The 19,170-nt window shown below is 38.2% G+C and overlaps 1 long non-coding RNA gene across 1 annotated transcript in view; it reads left to right on the top strand.

Moving 5' to 3' along the window:
• LOC104985265 overlaps nucleotides 1–19,170 on the top strand; it is a 176,243-nt gene that overhangs the window by 65,609 nt on the left and 91,464 nt on the right. The gene's annotated exons all lie outside the window — the stretch shown is intronic.

A 19,170-nucleotide genomic window follows, 5' to 3' on the forward strand; every position in this document is an offset into this window, starting at 1 on the left:
AAAACACCAATACAGTATACTAACACATATATATGGAATTTAGAAAGATGGTAACAATAACCCTGTGTACGAGACAGCAAAAGAGACACTGATGTATAGAACAGTCTTATGGACTCTATGGGAGAGGGAGAGGGTGGGAAGATTTGGGAGAATGGCATTGAAACATGTAAAATATCATGTATGAAACGAGATGCCAGTCCAGGTTCGATGCATGATACTGGATGCTTGGGGCTAGTGCACTGGGACGACCCAGAGTGATGGTATGGGGAGGGAGGAGGGAGGAGGGTTCAGGATGGGGAACACATGTATACCTGTGGCAGATTCATTTTGATATTTGGCAAAACTAATACAATTATGTAAAGTTTAAAAATAAAATAAAAGAAACTCAAAAGATAGACTTTACCCCAGCTGTATTTGGAGGGGAAAAAAGTAACAGAAAAGTTAAAAAAATACAATAAATTCCCAATAATTTTTGTCTAGATTACTAATTGTTAGTGTAATAGTATATTTTCACTCTGTTGTTGTTCAGTTGCTCAGTTGTGTCCAACTCTTTGAGACACCATGGACTGCCGCACTCCAGGCTCCCTGGAGTTTGCTCAAACTCATGTTCATTGAGTCAGTGATGCCATCCAAGCATTGTCACTTTAGCTTCTCGCTATCTTGTAACACACGGATGGATAGTTAGCTGGCTATAGACGGAAGCTTTTTGCTGATCCACTTGAGATCTTACATCGTGACCCAAGACCCCTCAATACTTGGGCATGTCACTCCTAAGAACAAGGACATTCTCCTGTATAAAAATAATACAGTTTGCAGGGCAAGAAATGTAACACAAGTATGAATCTCTTATCTAAAATATAGTGCATATTGAAGTTCTTTAATTAGCTAATAGTGTCCCACATAGCTAGCAATTAATGCAATCTAGGAGCTACACAGAAACCATGCATTGCATTTAGCTGTTGGGATCATATTCTTTGCCTTAAAATATGTACATGCATGTATTTTGATAGCATTGACAGCTTTGAAGAGTCCAAGCTAGTGTTTTGCAGAATATTTCTGAGCTTTGATTTCTCTGATCATTTCCTCATGTTCAAGTTGAGCATTTGTCACAGAGTACTGCATCTGGACACCTGTGACATTAGTTCCTCCCATTATTGGTGATGTCACATGTTTATGTAGTTATGGTGATGTCTGACTTTTTGTAGTTATGGTGATGTCTCCATTGGAAAGCTGCCTTTAACCTCTATCACTTATAAGTAAGTGGTGAGGTAAAGTTTTAGGATTGTATGAAAATCTTTTCTCTAATAATTATTTATCTTATTGATGAACCTTGCCTGAAATATAAATTTACTATTAAAAATTTGCTACAAAGTGGTTGTTTTCTATATTGATTGTTCCTACATCCCTCATTTCCTATACATTATCTCTCTCTCCTCCCCCCACCCCTTATTTCTTCCCTCCCACCGGTTCTCTCTTTGGTCCTCTATTTCCTTTTTCTCTCCGATTATCACTGTGAACTCATGAATCAATCTGTTATACCTACTGTGATCTCAGTTTCCTATTCCATCATTCCACTCAGCAGAAACTGTGTGGTAGCATCTGCTGTGTTTCAGACACGTTGCTGTGTCTTAGGCTAATATGCCTACTTTGCAGGGTTGATTTTAAGAGAGCAACAGAATGATGCTTTGCAGACAATAGCTACTAAGTCTTATCTGTTCTTTTGATGGAGTTCTTTCACTTTCCTTACTTTCTGGCACAATGAGGCCTGCTTTGTTCTTTCCCTATCACATTCCTGTTATCAGCTGTGTCTTCCAGAACTCTAGTTCTTAATAAGAACTATATTTAGAAACTAAGGTCTGGACATTAGGTTTTAATGATGTCTCTTAAAAAGCAGCCTTATAAAAAGTAGAACATAAGTGAGGACAGCACATTATACAGGTCACTGGATTTTGTTCAGAGAGCAGTGTGGTTCAGTGGCTGGGAGCATGCACTCTGCAACTACATTATATGAGCTTTGCCCTACCTCTGTGACCTACAGTAAGTAACTTTGTCTTCCTATGCCTCTACCTCTGTCTCTGCCATTTTGTCTCTAAAAGGACTGTCATTTACAACTTAACTCATTAAATTGTGAGTTCATTCTTTAGTTCAACATATTTTTATTGAGCACTTGCTGAGCTATTCCAAATCCTGAAAGATGATGCTGTGAAAGTGCTACACTCAATATGCCAGCAAATTTGGAAAACTCAGCAGTGGCCACAAGACTGGAAAAGGTCAGTTTTCATTCCAATACCAAAGAAAGGCTACACCAAAGAATGCTCAAACTACCACACAGTTGCACTCATTTCACACACTAGTACAGTAATGCTCAAAATTCTTCAAGCCAGGCTTCAGCAATATGTGAACCGTGAACTTCCTGACATTCAAGCTGGTTTTAGAAAAGGCAGAGGAACCAGAGATCAAATTGCCAACATCCGCTGGATCATTGAAAAAGCAAGAGAGTTCCAGAAAAACATCTATTTCTGCTTTATTGACTATGCCAAAGCCTTTGACTGTGTGGATCACAATAAACTGTGGAAAGTTCTGAAAGAAATGGGAATACCAGAACACTTGACCTGCTTCTTGAGAAATCTGTATGCAGATCAGGAAGCAACAGTTAGAACTGGACATGGAACAACAGACTGGTTCCAAATAGGAAAAGGAGTTCGTCAAGGCTGTATATTGTCACCCTGTTTATTTAACTTCTATGCAGAGTACATCATGAGAAACGCTAGACTGGAAGAAACACAAGCTGGAATCAAGATTGCTGGGAGAAATATCAATAACCTCAGATATGCAGATGACACCACCCTTATGGCAGAAAGTGAAGAGGAACTCAAAAGCCTCTTGATGAAAGTGAAAGTGGAGAGTGAAAAAGTTGGCTTAAAGCTCAACATTCAGAAAATGAAGATCATGTCATCTGGTCTTACCACTTCATGGGAAATAGATGGGGAAACAGTTAAAAGTGTTAGACTTTATTTTTCTGGGCTCCAGAATCACTACAGATGGTGACTGCAGCCATGAAATTAAAAGACGCTTACTCCTTGGAAGGAAAGTTATGACCAACCTAGATAGCATATTCAAAAGCAGAGACATTACTTTGCCAACAAAGGTTCATCTGGTCAAGGCTATGGTTTTTCCAGTGGTCATGTATGGATGTGAGAGTTTGGCTGTGAAGAAGGCTGAGCGCCGAAGAATTGATGCTTTTGAACTGTGGTGTTGGAGAAGACTCTTGAAAGTCCCTTGGACTGCAAGGAGATCCAACCAGTCCATTCTGAAGGAGATCAGCCCTGCGTGTCCTTTGGAAGGAATGATGCTAAAGCTGAAACTCCAATACTTTGGCCACCTCATGCGAAGAATTGACTCACTGGAAAAGACTCTGATGCTGGGAGGGATTGGGGGCAGGAGGAGAAGGGGACGACAGAGGATGAGATGGCTGGATGGCATCACTGACTTGATGGACGTGAGTCTGGGTGAACTCTGGGAGATGGTGATGGACAGGGAGGCCTGGCGTGCTGCGATTCATGGGGTCATAAAGAGTCGGACACGACTGAGTGACTGATCTGATCTGATCTGATGTGTCAGTTTTAGTGGCCCATTCGTGTCTGACAGACTCTCATATCTATGTACTAGACAGAATCTGTCTCTGGAGCTTTCATTGTCATGGGAGAGATAGATTGCCCCTCCTTCAGAATGAGCAGACAAACGAATCAAATATATGTGCAGAGGCTGATGGGGTCTAGGGAAAAATAAAACTGGCTGATGGGTAAGTCCTCACGGACTTTGAACAGAGACCTGAAGTAAGCAAAGGAATAAATCGTGCTAAGACCTAGAAGGAAAATTTTCCAGACCAAAAACAAAAAGTACACAACTTCTTAGAAAGGCAGGGAATATCTAGAATGATCCCGGATTAGCAGTCAGGTTAGTGGGGCTGGAGTGATAGGAGTCACAGTGGAGGGGCAGGGGTGAGACCTGGTCATGGAGGGCCTTTTACAGTAGAACTTTTTTGTAAAAACTTGTGTTCTGAGTAGGATATGAGCAAACATTTAGGAAGTGTTGAGAATAACAGTGACACCATCTGACTTCTGGTTTAAGGAGATTATTCTGGCTGCTGGGTTAAGGAACAGACTAATGAGGTCCTGCTTAGAAATAGAGCAGATAGGAGGCCACTGCAGTGATCTTGCCGGGAGAGTACAAGAGTTGTGGGAGGTGGTTAGGTTCTAGGTAGACTGTATTTTGAAGCTAAAGAGCACAGAATTTGTTGCACAGGAGGATAGGAGGAAGAAAAAAAATCAAAGATGCCCTCACAGTTTTGGCCATTGATTTTAGGGGCTATGATAAGATTTGTCCAGTTCACATAATGTATTTTCAAACAGTGCCTAGCACATGATGAACAATCAATACATATTAGCTTTTTATTATTTTTAGATGCCTCTCAGTTATTTTCCACTCCTCCTTTTATGCCTTTATGTTTGTGTTCATGTTTTTGACTTCTAGATTTTCACTTAGGTGTCACCTTAGCGCTATTTCTCTCAAGTGCTAACCATTTAGTGATAGAAATTTCGGTAAGGCAGTAATCTTAGTGCCAGTACCTAGGCCTGAAACCAGCGTACAGTTCACTTACTGTGTAGCTGTAGGCAAATTACTAATCTCTCAATTTCATCTACTATGAAATGAGGGTAATGATATTTACCTCCCAAGGCTATTATGAAAATTAAAGAATATCCAGATTCAAAAATGAAAGTCACTACAAAGTATGAGTTATTGCAGTTTTTATTGTTGCCTACACTCTGAGAAGGTGCTTTATGCTAATCCAAGCCACTTAAAGGCATGAAAGAAATGACTTTGAACACATTAGTCATTCACAGTGAATTTTATTCTTGTTTGGTAATATTTAAATGTTTCTATTGGTGAGTTTAATTTTTTTAATATTTCACAGTTTGGGATTTATGGAAACCTGAGTAGCTCTATTGAACAGCTTTTAACAACATTTAATGAACCCAGATCCTCCACTCAGGATGAATATTTGGCCCAGGAAGGAAGTGTGGTGGGGAGCAGTTTAGAATTTATGTCTGAGTCATTCAGCTTAACAGGGCTCCATACCCTAGTGCATATTAGATATCTCCAAGATAGCTACCAAACACAACTGTTAGGATTTCAGTACTCAGCATATCTAGTGTATAATTACTGGAACTTAAAAAGCATTTCTTTTTCCACGAGTGGGAGAGGGGTTTTGTAAAGCCTTGATGACTTAAACAAAAGTTGAGGAAAGAACATTGAGGAACTGAGAATACGGCTTTTAATCATATTTCAGCTGTTAGTTTCTTATTGAGACTGAAGTTGGGAAAAAATGTATATGTTTTTTCTAAGCCTGGTAGGAATACATAGCATCACCATTGTTCCTTATTGTATATTACTTCACTACTCACAGGTATTTCTTTATGTGGGCTCATTTTAAACTAAAAATCCTCATTTGTGCCCATTGAGTTATGCTTCTTAGGCAGATTTTATTTTTCCTAATTAATAGAAAAGGGAATTGAAACCAAGAGAGACTAAATCACAGGGTTATTTACTTAATAAGTGCAAGGGCTAGGAATACAACCTTGTTTTCTGGTCTCTCGTCTGTATCTGAATCTACATTTCATACCTACATTTTTTTTTTAATTATGAAATTTGGGTATTTAGTGCCAGAATTCTTCTAATGAGTAGAAAAATCATGGTTTTTGAACATTTGTATTTTTCTATAAATGTTTTATAGAGAAGAAGTGAAGTTATATTTTAATTTAATTTAGGCACAGATACTTAAAAAATAATTTCACAATCTTGTTTTCACTAGAGGTTTGGAGGATATGTCTCTAATCTGTTCAGCAAGCCTGTGCACTGTGCATTTCATTTTACCTTAAATGATGTGAAAACAAGTGGGAGATTCCTCTGGTTGTCACTAGAATTACTGCTCTGGTCTGACCCATCTCAGAAGGACATCAGAAACTCAGCATTTTAGAAATAGGCTCTATAAAAAAATAGTTGCTGCATTTGGTAAGAAGTTCATAAGGTAATTTGAAATATCCCTTTGTAACTAAGATACAACTAGCTTTTAAAGTCGTTTGATATATTTATAGGCATCTTCAAAATATGCAAGAAAGCATTTATAGTTATTTAAAATATTTAAGCACTTAGAACTTGTTAGGCAATATTGTGATCACATGATGAGGCCAAATTTACATATATACACATAGTCATTTTAAATGCCTTGTTATAAAGGCTTGAAATAGGTATGACATAACTTAATAAGCCTCCCTCCCAATTTCGGTCTTTGTCAAAGCACTCTGTGGAATTGTTGCTGAATCTTAAATATACTTGTCATCAGGAATATTCTTGCTTTCTCTCACATAGAAAATAGGAATAAAACTTGCTTTGGCAAGGTGAAGCAGGATATTGAATACCAAATTTGGAAAAGAAAAAAAAAAAGCTCTAACCTTGATCTACATTTCTCATGATTTTATTATTAAATTTATGTGTAGTCTAATTGTTTACAAAACTCTAATAAAAAATTTAAAGCTACTTTACAGTCAATTAAAGGAACAAAAAAGCTTGTCTTAAATCCTATAGCTAAAAATATGTGTTTTTTTTTTCTTTTTTTGAGCCAAGAGTAAGTCATGTCACAGGGGTCTGTAAATCATTTTGGACCCAATAAAGACAATAGTTGTTTGTATTTTTCATTTGAGCAAATTATTGGAAACACATTTGTCAGAGAAGTTTGAGCTTCAAAAAATACCGGACCACTTTTCCTATGAATCAGATCAGATCAGTTGCTCAGTTGTGTCCGACTCTTTGCAACCCCATGAATCGCAGCACGCTAGGCCTCCCTGTCCATCACCAACTCCCGCAGTTCACTGAGACTCAGGTCCATCGAGTCAGTGATGCCACCCAGCCATCTCATCCTCTGTCGTCCCCTTCTCCTCCTGCCCCCAATCCCTCCCAGCATCAGAGTCTTTTCCAATGAGTCAACTCTTCGCATGAGGTGGCCAAAGTACTGGAGTTTCAGCTTTAGCATCATTCCTTCCAAAGGACACCCAGGGCTGATCTCCTTCAGAATGGACTGGTTGGATCTCCTTGCAGTCCAAGGGACTCTCAATGAATAGAGACTGGCATTTTTATTCATAGAATTATAAACGGGGATAATTAAGCTATAATTTTACTTGATACATTTCTGATGTGTGTGATAGACACACCATCTTTCTTTAATCATGACTTAATTAACACTTGCAACTTTCTCCAAGGAAAATGGTGAATAATAATTCATTGATGCTTTAGTGATTCACTGTCTTGAATGTAGTGTCTATGAACTTACATGTTTCAAATTATTTTCCTTTCGATCTGTAGCATGGAATTCATTTCTAACTTCAAAATTTTATCATGTGTAAATATGAATAGCTTATAATGAATTGTATAGAAGTTTTACATATGTAATTGATGACATGTATTTATCTTATAAAAAGGTTAAATTACATCTGCAGCTTTGAAATTTTTAGTATAATTTTGCCAAATACCTTCATTATTTTGCAGCATATAAACAGTGACTTGTGTGGTGTGCTTAGGCACTCAGTCATATCTGACTGTTTGTGACCCCATGGCTCCTCTGTCCTTGGGGATTCTCCAGGCAAGAATCCTGGAGTATGTTGCCATGCCCTCCTCCAGGGGAATCTTCCCAACCCAGGGATCGAACCCAGGTCTCCCAGATTATAGGCGGATTCTTTACCGACTGAGCTACCAGCGAAGCAACTAGTGCCTTAGGAATGTTCAAATATTCTGATCCAGCATAGTTCTGGGTAGCAAAAGGCATTAAGGTATTTACAAGACAAATACCTTAATGCCTTGTAAAATTTTTCCCATTGCTTATTTTTCCTTTTGACAGAAGAGGAATATCTTTATTTCACTATTTACTGTATTTTATTTATTTTACTTACTCTGAGATTAATGTCAACTATGCCCTTGCATATGGTTTATCAATAGCCATTTCATTTTATTAGTGTAATTTTTGTTTACTAACTAATCAGATGATTTCTAGTCACATATTTTAGCATCAAAGCCAGGTTGTCTAATTCAGCAAAACTTATTTCCCTTACTTAACTGATTTCCCCTAGTTAATTCAGCAAAACCAGTTTCCCTTACTTAACATTATCTCATTCCTTAATCATCCTTTGTTCTTGTTTCTCTTCGTATCATGGTCTGTCTTATTTTCTTAGCCCTTTAAGCCTCTTTCAATTCTTTTACGGCCATCTCTTATATCCTGTTGGTGTTTCTGTCTCTGCCCAGAACTATGCTGGATTAGAATGTTTGAACATTTCTAAGGCGCTAGTTGCTTCCCTGGTGGCTCAGTCAGTAAAGAATCCGCCTGCAATCTGGGAGACCTGGGTTCGATCCCTGGGTTGGGAAGATTCCCCTGGAAGAGGGCATGGCAACACACTCCAGGATTCCTGCCTGGAGAATCCCCAAGAACAGAGAAGCCATGGGGTCACAAACAGTCAGATACGACTGAGTGCCTAAGCACACCACACAAGTCACTGTTTATATGCTGCATTATAATTGTATCCTGGCCCACAGCCTTGAATCTCCCACTCTTAACGTCAGAAAACCAGCTCTTTTAGTCCAAGAACTGTAAAAGTATTTTCTGTGCATGTTCAGAAGACTGGGTTACATAAGACCTTACAGGATTTATTTTTGGTTTTATACTAGACATTGGAGCAATTTGTTCATTATTCATGTATATCTCAATTTAGCTACTTAGATTGTGTATATTATTGGTGGTATTCAAATGGCAGACAAATTTTTTCAGACAAAAACTGAAGTGTTTGTAAGGAAATTATTTTTGGTCAAACATTCTGGTTCAGTAGATGGTGGATGTTACCTGGGAAACTACAGTGTTAAGCGGAACTTGTAAGTGATTCTGTTCCATGTGGTCCATGGGTTATCCTCTTTAAAAACCTATTGATACTCTTTCTCTATAAACTACTTAGATAAAAAATTAATGAAATTAGGATACTGTGGGCAAGTCTGATCACTTGTTACCGTTATTCTCTATGAAATTGCAAGAAAAGCTCTAGCTCTAGTCTTGAATTCATTGCCCTTATGTCTCCTGCATCCTGACCTGATTTTAGTATAAAAGATAGATGCCAATTTCATATGGCTTGGAAGAAACTTACTTGCAAGTGTATCCATAGTTCTTCCAATTTATTAAAACCAAAAAAAAGAAATTTAGAGATAGGAGAGACATTGTAAATAGTTTATTTGAATTCCCTGTTTCTAAATGAAACTAAAATCTAGTTTTCTTAAAGGGTTTGTTCATGAAAATATGTTATTAGCGTTGTCACTAGCAGAAGACAGGTCTCTTCAATCTTAGTAAGAGCTCTTCTAACTCAAATAATATTTTTCAAATTTTGTCACTCGTAGGACTCATCTAAAGTGCCTATCAAAATGAATATTCTCGAGTTCAGCCTCAGAAATAATGCTCTAGCGAACCAGGAGCACAGGAAACTATTGTTTTAATGATCATCCAGGGTGATTTGAATATAGCTGGTTCAAGGGCCACATTTTGTGAAATACTGCACAATATCTTGACAAAAAGATTGAAAGGTTAAATAAGTAAATAATGACAACTAGCTTTAATTAATTAAGAAAGAAGACATCCAACCACACTCACTGACATGCTATAGGCTGATCGATACAGCCTGTACCATTCAAGAAGCCCACTGACAAGAGGTGGTGACACATATCAGATCGACCTCTTACAGTGTAGTAGGTGATGTGAAGCACAGGGCAAGAAGCTCCCAGGAGTGGAGAGTATCAGTACGGCCGTCAGGAACAGTAGCCCAAGGAAAGTGACCCTCGGGGTTTGTAGTAGAATTGGTGAATGGCACTAAGGTTCTTGGGCAATTATAATGCATGCGTAGGCGGAACAATTGGGTAGGAGGAACTGTCTCTAAAAAACAAAACAAGCAAGCAAAAAAACTGTGATGAAGGAAATCATGACACATGAGATTGTTATAGAAGATAATGTGTATGCTTAGCACTTGTCATAAACATTCAGGAAATATTCATCTTTATTTATATTGTTTCTTTTAATAGTGTGTTAATCCCATGAAGGACATTGATAAGGGAAGGCCTGAAGCTACTGAAGCTTTAGATCAAACAGCCACCAAATACTTAGGGTAGTTGATATCTGCAGCTCATTTTTAAGAATTCACTAATAAGTAGTTTGTGGAGGGGAGCCAGCTTTTTCAAGGGCCTGGGTTTTGAGCATCTCAGAAAGTGTAATTTCAGGAGATATCATTAAGTGTGTCAGATATTGCAGAAAGTCAAATGTGAATAAGTATTGAGGCATCTCCACTGATTTGGGTGTTAGTTATTCATGATATTATTCCTAACAACCTATATCAGAATAATTTAGAAGTGCTGATAAATATTCAGGTCCCTACCTTCCAATTTGGGATTTTTAAATTAGAATCTCACGTGGGTGACTTAAGGATCTCAATTTAAAAAATTATCCAGGAGATTATTTTGCACAGTAAAGTTTGAAAACCAGTGAACAAGACAGACATATTTCAGTATGTGGTAGGGATACAACCAACTGCAAAACTTTAACCAATACAAAGAGGAAAGGAAGTGAAGATGAAGCAAGTGTCCAGAAGATTTGTTGTAAAAGGAAGACAGAAAATAGGAAGATGATTAGGTCAAGGAATTGTTTTTGTGGTTTTTTTTTTTGTTTAAATTAGTAATAAATATATGGGCAGTCTTAAGTATATTATAGTGTGTAAAGACTATAGATTGAAAAGTCAAACATATTTTTCCTTCCTTATGGCTGGAAATGGCATTATTTTATCTTTTTTTAATTGCTGAGTACTATTCAACTGAGTATATGAACCAAATAACTTTTGAGTTCTAAGGCTATAGGTTTGTACTAATTTGTTAAAACAATGATCCAATTTATGGTGTGGTTAAATATTTAGGGATCTCTAGTATTTGAAGCACATCTCCCCAAAAAGGCTAAGAAAAAAGTATTTTTGAGCTTCTTATTTAGGAGTAAAATTATCTCACTAAAGTCTAGCATATTATTGACACAGTATTAACTGATTTCTTTCTAACATGAATTTTTACAAACAATATTATTATTAAAGGTGCATTGCTAAGTCATTTCAGTCGTGTCCAACTCTGTGTCACCGCATAGACAGCAGACCATCAGGCCCCTCGGTCCCTGGGACTCTCCAGGCAAGAACACTGGAGTGGGCTGCCGTTTCCTTCTCCAGTGCATGAAAGCGAAAGGTGAAAGTGAAGTTGCTCAGTCATGTCTGACTTAGCGACCCCATGGACTGCAGCTTTCCAGGCCCCTCCATCCATGGGATTTTCCAGGCAAGAGTACTGGAGTGCGGTGTCATTGCCTTCTCCCTTAAAGGTGCATATATCTCCAAATAAGAGATGAAGAATGATGACCTCAAAGTAATTAAGTGGCTTGATGAATTTTGTAGAGCTGGGAGGTGATGAAGCAGAACTGCATTTTAAACTATATCATGTCACCAGTTTTATTTAATTTTTAAGGTTATTATTATTTTTAAAAAAATTTTAATTGGAGGCTAATTACTTTACAATATTGTGGTGGTTTTTGCCATACATTCACATGAATCAGCCATGGGTGTACATGTGTTCCCCATCCTGACCCTCCCTTCCACCTCCCTCCCCATCTCATCCCTCAGGGTCATCCCAGTGCACCAGCCCTGAACACCCTGCTTCATGCATTGAACCTGGACTGGCAATCTGTTTCACATATGATGATATACATGTTTCAATGGCATTCTCTCAAATCATCCCACCCTTGCCTTCTCCCACAGAGTACTACAGTCTGTTCTTTACATCTGTGTCTCTTTTGCTGTCTTGCATATAGGGTCATTGTTACCATCTTTCTAAATTCCATATTTATACTGTATTGGTGTTTTTCTTTCTGACTTACTTCGCTCTGTGTAATAGGCTCCAGTTTCATCCATCTCATTAGAACTGATTTAAATGCATTCTTTTTAATAACTGAGTAATATTCCATTGTGTGTATGTACCACAGATTTCTTATCCATTTGTCTGCCGATAGACATCTAGGTTGCTTCCATGTCCTGGCTATTGTAAACAGTGCTGTGGTGAACACTGGGGTACACGTGTCTCTTTCAATTCTGGTTTCCTCAGTGTTTGTGCCCAGCAATAGGATTGCTGGGTCATATGGCAGTTCTATTTCTAGCTTTTTAAGGAATCTCCACACTGTTCTCCATAGTGGCTGTACTAGTTTGCATTCCCACCAACAGTGTAAGAGGGTTCCTTTTTCTCCATACCCTCTCCAGCATTTATTGTTTGTAGACTTTTTGATAGCAGCCATTCTGACTGGCGTGAGATGGTACCTCATTGTGGTTTTGATTTGCATTTCTCTGATAATGAATGATGTTGAGCATCTTTTCATGTGTTTGTTAGCCATCTGTATGTCTTCTTTGGAGAAATGTCTGTTTAGTTCTTTGGCCTATTTTTTGATTGGGTCACTTATTTTTCTGGAATTGAGCTGTAGGAGTTGCTTGTATATTTTTGAGATTAATTCTTTGTCAGTTGCTTCATTTGCTATTATTTTCTCCCATTCTGAAGGCTGTCTTTCCACCTTGCTTATAGTTTCCTTTGTTGTGCAAAAGCTTTTAAGTTTAATTAGGTCCCATTTGTTTATTTTTGCTTTATTTCCATTACTCTGGGAGGTGGATCATAGCAAAGCCTGCTATGATTTATGTCAGAGAGTGTTTTGCCTATGTTTTCCTCTAGGAGTTTTATAGTTTCTGGTCTTACATTTAGATCTTTAATCCATGATGAGTTTACTTTTGTGTATGGTGTTAGAAAGTATCATGTCACTAGCTTTAATAAAAAGCTTTTAGGTTCTCACCCAAAGGTAGTTTGAGACATAGTTCTTAAGCTTTTATCACGTCTTGTATTTTTAAGCTATTAATAGTATAATTTTTATGCCAGATTATATTCAACATTTTAACTGTCTTCTTTACTAAATACCAAATCATGACTATTATAGCAACAACAGGAAGGTTGGGAAAAGCAATTTTAAGTGACATTTTAGCCTCTCACATCACACTTATCACCATGAGTATTATGGCAAAATGGAGACATAAGAACTAGACAAACTGGGGAACTAAATTCTGAAAGGAAACTGGGAGGAGTCACTATCCAGAAAATCCTCAAACCAACCCCATCCAGCTGCCTAAGTGTGACCACAAATGGCAAGCTCATAGAGAGGTGTCAGTGGGGCTCTGGTATCTGTGGGTTCACAGTAGAGTATCTGTTGTGGATCTGGAGCTGCAGTTGGTCATGTTAAAGGGAAAATGTTAATTGCTTAGTCGTGTCTGACTCTTTGTGACCCTGTGGACTGTAGTCCACCAGACTTCTCTGTCCACAGAATTCTTCAGGCATGAATACTGGAGTAGGTGGCCATTCTCTTCTCCAGGGGATTTTCCTGACACAGGGATGAAACCTGGGTCTCCTGCATTGGAGGCAGAATCTTTACCATCTGAGCCACCAGGGAAGGACCATCAATCAGGAACAAGAGTTGTATGTAGAGCAGAGGAATGTAAACTACTCAGAACCTCAAAGACATCTCTGAATTTGTCTGTCACCATAGCTGTCTGCCGGAGAAGGCAATGGCACCCCATTCCAGTCCTCCTGCCTGGAAAATCCCATCGATGGAGGAACCTGGTGGACTGTAGTCCATGGGGTCACTAAGAGTCAGACACGACTGAAGTGACTTAGCAGCAGCAGCAGTATAGCTGTCTGCAGAAGGACTGCCAGGGAGCTACAGGAATTGCTTCACTCTTGCTTTCTGAATCTTGTGGAAATTCAGAATTTGGCTATCGCTAACCTGGGAAACTTAAAGAGCCTTTTGATAAAAATGAAAGAGGAGAGTGAAAAAAGTGGCTTAAAACTCAACATTCAAAAAACTAAGATTATGGCATCCGGTCCCATAACTTCTTGGCAAATAGATGGGGAAACAATCAAGAGATAGCTCCAAAATCATTGCAGATGGTGAAATCACTGCAGCCATGAAATTAAAAGATGTTTGCTCCTTGGAAGAAAAGCTATGACCAGCCTAGATAGCATATTAAAAAGCAGAGACATTGCTTTGCCGACAAAGATCTCTCTAGTCAAAGCTATGGTTTTTCCAGTAGTCATGTATGGATGTGTGAGTTGGACCATAAAGAAAGGTGAGCACTGAAGAATTGATGCTTTTGAACTGTGGTGTTGAAGAAGATTCTTGAGAGTCCCTTGACTGCAAGGAGATCAAACCAGTCAATCCTCAAGGAAATCAGTCCTGAATGTTCACTGGAAGGACTGATGCTGAGGCTCTAATACTTTGGCCACCTGATGTGAAGAACTGACTCACTGGAAAAGACCCTGATACTGTGAAAGGTTGAACACAAAGGAGAAGGGGACAATAGAGGGTGAGATGGTTAGATGGCATCACTGACTCTTTGGACATGAGTTTGAGCACACTCTAGAAGTTGATGATGGACAGAGAAGCCTGGTGTGCTGCACAGTTGGACATGACTGAGTGACTGAAGTGAACTGAACCTGGGAAACACAAGGAAAGGAATTCTGGAAAACGTAATTCCCAGCATAATCAAGTTGTCCCAGCATGATCAACCCATAACTTACATTGCCAACCGTCTGCTTTATTTTGCTTTTAGGAGTTAGAGTGGTTCCACATGGTAAGAAGCTGTACCTTCATAAGAACATAATGCCATAATGAATCAGAAAGGCAGTTTACTACTACTACTAATTCTACCCCAATTATAAATAGATAGCATTTATTGACCACTTATGATCTGTAGGAACTGTTGACATTGTTTACACTCAGTTTAATTTCATCTTCTTAGAAACATGATATGTATGTAATATTATCATTCTTTTCCAATAAATGAGAGTTCTGAGTTTAGCAGATGTTGAGTAACCTGCTGAAGTTATGTAATCTCTCTGTTAAAACAATTGGTCCCTGGTGACTCAGATGGTAGAGAATCTGTGGGCAATGTGGGAGACCTGGGTTCAATCCCTGGGAAGATCCCCTGGAGGAGGGCATGGCAACCCACTCTAGTATTCTTGCCTGGAGAATCCCCATGGACAGAGGAGCATGGCAGGCTACAGTCCATGGGGTCTCAAAGAGTCGACATGACTGAGTGACTAAGCATACACATTAAAACAATTGCTACTTTGTTAGGCTAAGGGATGTAATCAAACCACTTTGGGGTTGAAAATAAAGTCAGGATTTTATCATTGTGAAAGGAATATAATGGCAAGCAGAATGTTCAGAGCCCTGGTAAGTAGTTACACTTCTTCCTGATAGGAAAGGACCCCCTTGCACTGCCAAGGAAAGAGGAGTGGGAGATGTAGTGCAGAGACTCAGAGGACTGCAAGACCTGAAGGAGGTATATGGTTTATATTGTTATTTATGTAGGAGAAACAGGCCTTCTAATTTCTTTAGTATCTACTGTGAGCCTAATATGTAAGGATAGGAAGGAAAGAGTTCTAGCAAGATCAGGTTATCAGCAAAAAAAGAAAAAAGAATAGGGAAGGATAACCTTGAGTGAAATCTAATTTCCTTTTTGAGACAATTACTCATATATACAGCTACTGCTTTTTATAAGAATTATTATTCTTCATTTTCCAGCATAACCTGGAAGCTCATCTTAGTTGTGCATTGATGGTCTAGTGGGACTGTGGCAGGGAATTTGTTCTAAGGTGCTCTGTAAGCTTGTCTTCATGCACATAAAGTGGGACATCAAGCCATGAACTTAGGGAATGTAGGTGAGAAGAGCTGCTAGTTTCAGGAAAAATAAAAAGAAGATACTTGCTCAGGCTAGTTTATACAGGGATTATATTTAAATATTAAGATGAATTAAAAACAAAACTTTAAATCAAATTAATTTTTCTTTGTAATGAAAATTATCTCATATTGGAGGGATATCATTTGATGCATACACATTAAGCACCAAAATTAGGTTGAGTTTGGATTGGAATTGTTAACTTGTTCACAATAGGAATCCTGATAAAGTGTTTTCTGTTTCTTTCTCTCCCTCCTTCCCCCCACATAATAGTCCTGGGTGTTATGTGTTGTAAAAATATCCTCCTTCATCTCACTTTCTATCATTCCCAGAAACATAGCTACAAAATTAAATTCTCCTAATTGGAGTTTATAAATCATCTGTAGGTGAGACATGTTAAAATTGCAATAAGATTCCTTTTCACAGGCAGTTGCTAAATTTTTTTATGAGTGATGTTATACCTTTAGTTTAATTTTAAAATGATATCAGTAGTTAATGAAGAAACAGTATTTAAAATGCGTAGTGTATACGGTTTCTCTAACCATAGAAGGTAAGCTCACAGCAGAACATTTTACTGAAAGCAGTCTTCAGTTGTTAGTGCTGTCATTTTGTGCCTCTTTTCTTGGTGGTGATTTTTCTTAGCAGTATTTACTACTAAAATGAATAAGTTTGAATCTCACTAGTTTGAGAGCTAGCTAAACAAGATTCTAATGTATGTAAGGTGTGAAATATTCTGGAATTTCTTATCTAATCCAATGACACTTAAGCCCATAGGAATATTTATGCAATATGCATTCAATCACAAAATAATTGTTTTTCTACTGTGAGACAGTCTTTTAAAAATTCTTTCTGATTGGATTCTTTCTCCTAACAAGTTGGAATTGATTGAGTTGAGATACGGTCCATACAAATCAATAAATGAGAAGACAAGTTGTGTGTGATGACAGTAATTCTATCTGCAGGGTAACTGTCAAATGTCTGGGTACCAACGATTTTGTTTTAGCTAGCTAATAAGAACATGATAATTTGTTAGTAAACCATTTTACTTTCTTTGGCTTACAAAATAAAGCTTATTTTCTTTGAAATATATATATTTGCTCACTATATCAATATCATTATATTATACACCATATATAATTATATATCCTGACTAGAAAGCTTGAAAGTGCACATTTTAATCCTTTCCTGATGTTTGTTAGAGGACGAATGTTTTCAGAATCCTTATGCTGTCTGGCTTCCAATTTTGTTTTATGCAGGAAGGTGCTTGTGGTCAGGCACAAGACGATGACTGCAGCTACTGAAAGGTTGTCTAATAGGGAAAATTGTGTGTTCCAAGGCTAAAGAAAGAAACAGGGAAGCAAATTGTATTAGGAATTTCTCTAAGGGGCTAACTGCAAGGGGGAGGGTAAGAAGTATCATTCAGAGGACCATGTAATTGGGTGGGATTTAGAAATCTCTAATTTCTCTCGTCTAGTGCAGAAAACCCACCTAGGCATTTTTTCCCAGCACTTACTCATTCCTTGGACTGTCAGTGTTATTTATTAGGCAGTGAAGCACATGTTATATGGGCAAGAAAGGATAGACATCATGGTTACAAGAAAGGCATCACACAAGGAGGGTGTGTTTAGGATTTCCAGCCTTAGGGCAGATGAACTTTACTGTTACAGGGTCCTTCTTTATTTCTTGCCTCTTTTAGCTCTGAAATTTTGGACACAATTTCTATCTTTAGAAACCAGGAATGAGATGAAGCTGACACTCCTTTGTAGAGGAGAACAGTGGTGCTTTTAAAAATACCCACTTCAATTTTATTGTCTAGAACTGATACCTATTATTCACTTATATTATGAAGTACATTTCTTACTTTTATGATGTATCTGCCCATTTCTGGTTAGAAATATAAATCCCATTGTAATACCATGTTAAATTTATTTTTACACCTGTTTTTGTCCATTATGACTGAATAGTTCATAAAATCAAAGTTATTAACTTTGTTATCTAGGTATCTTATTGTCAGTAGTAGATATATTTGATCATGTATTGGTTCATGGATATTTTAAACAGAGAGATTTCTTCAGAGACCATTTCTCACTTTATTTAACTAGCAATCTGTTTTGTTCACATAAGAAGAAAGCGTATTAACAAAGTTAATTGAAGGGGGTTGAGATGTTACCAAAGTCACATGTTTCAAGTGTTTAAAATTATTTTATTTGGATTTCGTTAGGTGCCTTTGAAAGAAATTTGATCAGTGGTGGGCTTAATTTGTGTTTCCTCTCTTTCTCATTTTGTTGAAGTCCTGCCTGGATAGCAATTGTGGTTACGTGTTCAGTTCAGTTCATTTCAGTTCAGTCACTCAGTCATGTCCAACTCTTTGCAACCCCATGAACCACAGCATGCCAGGCCTCCCTGTCCATCACCAGCTGCCAGAGTCTACCAAAACTCATGTCCCTCGAGTCGGTGATGCCATGCAACCATCTCATCCTCTGTCGTCCCCTTTTCCTCCTGCCCTCAATCCCTCCCAGCATCAGAGTCTTTTCCAATGAGTCAATGAAGTGGCCAAAGTATTGGAGTTTCAGCTTCAGCATCCGTCCTTCCAATGAACACCCAGGACTGATCTCCTTTAGGATGGACTGGGTGGATCTCCTTGCAGTCCAAGGGACTCTCAAGAGTCTTCTCCAACACCACAGTTCAAAACATCAATACTTCAGCACCCACTTTTCTTTGTAGTCCAACTCTCACATCCATACATGATCACTGGAAAAACCATAGCCTTGACTAGATGGACCTTTGTTGACAAAGTAATGTCTCTGCTTTTTAATATGCTGTCTAGGTTGGTCATAACTTTCCTTCCAAGGAGTAAGCGTCTTTTAGATATCATTTAGAAGAGTTTCACATTTTATGAAATTGCAAAAAAAAAAAAAATCCTAACCATGGTGGAAGGTATTAACTCTATTTTTCAGAAATTGAAACTAATATTTAGAGTGCTTACAGTATGGTATGCTGGGCCAAACTACTCAGTAAAGGTGATCCTTATTAGTGTTTCAGTTCAATTCAGTCCCTCAGTCATGTCCAACTCTTTGCAACCCCATGGACTGCAGCACACCAGGCTTCCCTGTTCATCACCAACTCCTGGAGCTTATTCAAACTCATGTCCATCGAGTCGGTGATGCCATCCAACCATCTCATCCTCTGTTGTCCCCTTCTCCTCTCACCTTCAATCTTTCCCAGCATCAGGGTCTTCTCC

Source organism: Bison bison, unplaced genomic scaffold, assembly GCF_000754665.1.
Source record: "Bison bison bison isolate TAMUID 2011002044 unplaced genomic scaffold, Bison_UMD1.0 scf7180017864041, whole genome shotgun sequence".
Taxonomy (NCBI): Eukaryota; Metazoa; Chordata; class Mammalia; order Artiodactyla; family Bovidae; genus Bison; species Bison bison.